At 54.4% G+C, this 5,308-nt stretch overlaps 1 protein-coding gene across 2 annotated transcripts in view; it reads right to left on the bottom strand.

Annotated features, from left to right (window-relative positions):
• TCF20 (transcription factor 20) overlaps positions 1-5,308 on the bottom strand; it is a 112,791-nt gene that overhangs the window by 105,587 nt on the left and 1,896 nt on the right. The gene's annotated exons all lie outside the window — the stretch shown is intronic.

The raw sequence follows: 5,308 nt of genomic DNA, 5'->3' as shown, positions 1-5,308 counted from the left end.
ACAGTGCCATCTTGGCCGGCGGCTCCGGGCCGTCCGGGGAGTGGCCGCGAGCCAACTTTCTGGGGAGTTGGTGGCCCGGAATCTCTCCCTGGGATTTCTGGAGTTCCCTAGAGCCTCCAACGCCTGAATCGCGCCTTTGGCATCCGAGGGAGCCCGCGGGCAAGGGCCTGGTCTCCTCCGGGCAACCTGCTTAGTGGGGCCGGGCACTGGGGCAGCTCCTGACCGCCAAGCGCCCTCGGCCCGGCAGGCCTGGTTCACTTGCCTCCTCCGCCCCTTAGCGCCGCGTGCCCTTGGATGAATGACTTAGGCTCTCTAGATAACAGATAACTTCCTCAGTTTCCTCTGCAAAAAAAGCGAGGCGCTGGGAGGCCCACCAACCTCGCATGTAAAATACATACTCACCGAGTGCCAGTTCCCCTTCGCCTGTGGCGGCATTAAAACGCTGCAACGCCTGGCTGGCTGGACCCAGGGTCCAGAATTAATTTGGATATAAGGTGGAGGATTTGCGGTGCCAAGGCCTCAGGCCGTTCCCAGTCTTCCTTTACAAACCTCATGTATGTTTTATGGAGCAAAGCAACGGCTTGGCCTTTTTTTTTTTTTAAATAAAATCTCAGTTGTAGAACCACCACTGAGATGTTTGTTTGTTCCCTGTGACCCACAGCTATCAAAAGAGAGGCGGCCAGTGGGGGTGAGATGTGTTTAGAGTGTTTGTGATCTTACTTCTGACTCACCCAGAGACCTGGCCAAATTCTCTTCTCACTCTGGGCCTCAGTTTCCCATTGGTATAATCAGAAGGAGGAGAGTTTGAACTAGATGTCCCTTATGTTGGCTGAAATTGCTGATTCTAAATTAAGCCCCCATCTGCCCTAGATGTTAGGGGAGTATGTGGCTTCCTTTCCTGAAGCAACCCAACTTGAAAGTAAATTGGAATTGGAAGAGCGCTTTGGGCAGCAGGTGGAGGCTGATAGGAACCAGGTGTGGCCTGGGACCCAGATTTCAGTATATCTGAGGTGCAAAGCTCCCCTGGGCCTGGACTTACCCTTTCACCTCTAGCCTCACCTAGCCAGAAATGTAAAACGTTTTGCCTTGCCTTGGGCCACCCAAGGAGGGTCCCCGGCTGGAGCAACACCTGCCCCCCAGTGAAGGGATCAGAGGCAGGGCCTCAGTTGGTTCTGGCACCCCTAGGAGGATGTGGTCGGGGAAGGCAGTGATTTTTCCTGGCTTCTGTCCAGTTTCACAAAGTGGGGGCTGGCTCCGATGTGGGTCAGGGCTATTCTTGGAGACTTGATTCCCCAACACCTCCTGCATGCCAAGCGGGGTGTCCGGCTCTTCTGGGACAGAGCTGAAGAGGCTGCTAGGCCCTGCCCTCTGGCTGTTCCATTGTTCTGCGAGTTTCATTTTCAAATTCTTTGGCACTAAGACTTACTTAGAAGACGAGTGCTGGCTTCTGCTTGGGTCAGGGCTGCAGAGGGAAAGGATGGGGGGACTCCCAGCACAGACCCGTGTTTTCTGGACAATGTGGAAGGATGTAGGGGAGCTTTCTAAACACTGGGTGTTGGGGCACCCTCCGTTTCTTGAGAGAACTCATGAAGGGAAGCCCTTTTCCTTAGTCTCCTGCCCCATCACTCCTTCCTTCCCTTCCCCTCTTCCTCAGCTCACTCAGGTGCCCCCAGGGGACTAAAACATGAATGTATGGTGACGAACTGTGCAGAGAGCCTCATTCAGAAGGGAGGGAATGCAGAGAGAGGACCTGAGTCCAGGATCTTGTTTGCTCCTGCCGCGAGTCCCATCCTGGGACGGACTCTCTAGCCCCCTCCCCACCCCCTTGGACCCTGCCAGAACACTGCCCAGCCAACCTCCACCTGGAAACTTCCCCAGTCCTAGGGCCAGGCCAGCCAGGACCTCTTCACCCCTGGTGGCCTGTCACTTTTCCTTTTAGAACCATTTGGAAAAAGAACGTGCGGGCATTATGGCCCACAGACACATAAGGGTTATTGCTCTTGGGCTGCGTGGCCTTAGACAAGCCACTTCACCTCTTTGAGCTCTGGTTTCCTCAGCTGTAAAATGGGGACAGTATGACCTCACTTATAAGGTATCATGGGAACCTAAAGAGAGCTGCGTAAAGAAGTCAGTACAGGGCACCTGGGTGGCTCAGTCGGTTAACCATCCAACTCTTGGTTTTGGCTCAGGTCATGATCTCACGGTTTCTTGGGTTTGAGGCCCGCACCGGGCTCTGTGCTGACAGCGTGGAGCCTGCTTGGGATTCTGCCTCCCATTCTCTCTGCCCTTCCCCCACTCGCCCTGCCTCTGTCTGTCTCAAAATAAATAAACTTAAAAAGAGAGAGAGAGAGACAATTCAGTACAATACCAGGCACATATTAACTACAGTTCTATGATATGGCCACAATATGACACATGAGCAGACTGAGGCTCAGAAAGGGCAAGTGACTGCCCCAGACCCCACAGTGGCCGGAGCCCAATAACTGGGAATCTCCTCTTTGATCACGTTAGAGTACGTCTATTGTTCTCTCCTGTCTCATCTAGAGAATCATGTTTTTCCTACGACTTTAAGGAAAGGACAGTAGATTGTTTTTTTGTGTTGTTTTTTTTTTTTTTCTCTTCTCTCCTAGTCTACTCAAAAAATACTTATTGAACTGAATCAGTGGTTTCAATTCCAGAAGCAAAATTAATCCTTTCCCTCCTCCTCCAGCGCAGAGATGGCTTTTGGAAACCCTGTGTCACTCCCTTTATTACAAACTCTTCTGCCCTCCTCCAGGCGCCTGGGCCACTCCGGGATTACAAATGGAGCCTTCTGCCTCTAGGTCACTGATTCCGCTACCATCTGTCAGCACGGATTGATTGAGGAGACTGGCCTGCTCGGCAGATCAGTGACTTGTGCGAAGTGAGCCGGGTGTCAGTGCCTTCAGCGGCAGGCGGATGGCCTTTCCCTCCCTCTCTGGCTCTGAGGCACACGTGTGACCACCCTCACCTTTATCCTTCACCGGTCCCCAGCTCTCCTTCCTCTCTGGAGGTCCCTCCTGCTAACTCTAGCACACCAAGTGGGAAGCCTGGAATGCCGGCTCCCGGACCTCCAGGAGACAGCAGTTTGCAAAAGCCTCGGGTTAACAGAGTGAGAAACCCCCCACAGCGTCCTGCAAGGGGGGGTGGGGGGGGGCGGTCCCAAGCCAGGCACAAAACAGCAGGAGTGGACAGATCCTTTGTGGACATGCCTTCATTGCACACAGAGCAGTTGGCTGTGTGCTAGGCTGTTAAGTCCTGATGGAGGGAGGGAGGGGCTCAGACAGAGCAAGTCCTTCTGGGACAAGGGCAGGGCAGGCTCTAAGGCTAAGGGGATAGGAAAAGCTCCAAACGGGCCCAGGGCATACGAACACACATCAGTGTGTGCGCGGCCACCTGCTGTTCCCAGGAGGGCCTTGCCCGGCGCAGACACAAGGAAGGAGCAAGGAGGATGGAGAGGTGGGCGAGGGTGGATTCCTACAGGGCCTTGGCATGAATTTGTTTCATAGGGTCTCACGGTGACTGACCTCTGCTTAGGAGGTGCACTCCTCAATCCTCCCCTCCACCCCAGCCCTCCAGGATCAAAGCTGTGGCCCCCTCCTCAGCTCCCACTGGTTGCGTGGCGCCGTTTGTGACTGTATCCATCTCTCCCACAGGGCTGTGCGTATCTGCAGGGCAGGGACAGCCTATGCAGGGCAGGGCACCATATCCATAAAAATGGTAACGATAATCACAGCCCAGAGGGACCCAAGCTTACTGGGAACAGGCACTGTGAGTTCAGGTTGGTATCGTTATCACCACCATTACAGAGAGGGCCAGAGAGATTCACTGGTCCCAAGTCACATAGCTTGGAAGAGGCCGAGCTGGGATAGGAACCCAGGTCTTTAGAGGCTGCACTCTTAACCACCAAGCTTCCCAGCATTTGAAAAACACTGGACGGGTGCAGACTCAGTCGTAGAGTCCCAAAGTCTACTGGCGGACAGGGAAAGAGATGTGAAAGGGTCTACCGGGTCAGCACCAGTCTTTCCCCAGAGTGACACGCCAAAGCCCCAGAGACGGGACAGTCTGCAGGCGATGGGCTCTCAGACCCCACACCCAGAAGATCGCGGCCCGCCCAAGTAGCAGCTGCTGTGCAGCAACTCCCTCCTCCCACAGGTGAGCAGAGAGAAAACACCGGAGGAGACACAGCTGTGCCACTGGAGGCCCCCTGCAGCCGGGCCACAGGGGAGATCATCCCTCCCACTTGGCACTTCTTTCCCTAGTGGCTCCGCTCTCCCTGGGCAGCCCCTGGCATGACAGCCTAGCACAGGTCACTGAACTAGGGGCCCAGCCTGGTCTCAACAACGTACGTCCTTCAGTAAATCATCCAATGGCTCAGGATCTCCATCTCCCCCTCTGGAAATCGGAATGGGTGGGAGGAGGGGCTGAGTGGTCTGCCTGCCTCCGGGGAGTCGGGTCCCTTTACCTGGGCAACCCCATTCACTCCTCCAAACAGCCTTATGAGGCAGGGACTGTTATCTTCATTGACAGAGCAGGAAATGGACACGCAGAGATGCTAAGAGATTTGCCTGCGGTCACACAGCTAGCAAGCGACAGAGCTGGAATCTGAACTCAGCCTTCTGCCTCCCCTGAGTCACTTCCATCACCACAAAGAGTTAAAGCAAGATGAAATGATCTAGCAACGGTAGTGACACAAGTGTTCTAAGCACTGCACCTGCATTAACTTGCTTAACCCTTACAACAGCCCTACGGTGTGGATACTGTCACCTTGTTTGGCAGATGAGGAAACTGAGGCACACAGCAGCTAGGAAGGAGCAGGGCTGGAATGAACGCAGGCAGGTTGGGCCGCAGAGCCCCTGCAATCGCTTTATCACATGGTGACAATAGGGAGGTTCCTTTCTGTTGGGATTATTTCTGCTTGAAAAGCTCAAGACTTTTAGCCTCATCACTGCTGGGCTCCACAGGAAGGCAGTGCCACATGCTGAGGCATGCTGGGAAAGGACTTTGTTCCATCCTGTTTTGTTGACATGCTCTTCATTTTAAGCCTGAAGCCCAAGCTTGCTGCAAAGAATTCAAACTGCAGAGAAAAACGCAGCCATGATACGGCCACGACTTCCTGAGCCCCCAGTGTTCGCTGTGCTTGGGGCTCTATGTGTGTCCTCACGTTTAACCTTCACCATGCCCGAACAGCCCCCACCTCACAGCTGAAGAAACTGAAGCCCAGAGTTGCTAACAAGATGCCCAAAGGGGGGCGCCTGGGTGGCGCAGTCGGTTGAGCGTCCGACTTCAG

This window comes from Herpailurus yagouaroundi, unplaced genomic scaffold, assembly GCF_014898765.1.
Source record: "Herpailurus yagouaroundi ecotype Mexico unplaced genomic scaffold, PumYag 182, whole genome shotgun sequence".
NCBI lineage: Eukaryota > Metazoa > Chordata > Mammalia > Carnivora > Felidae > Herpailurus > Herpailurus yagouaroundi.
This window is presented reverse-complemented; position numbering and strand designations above follow the sequence as displayed.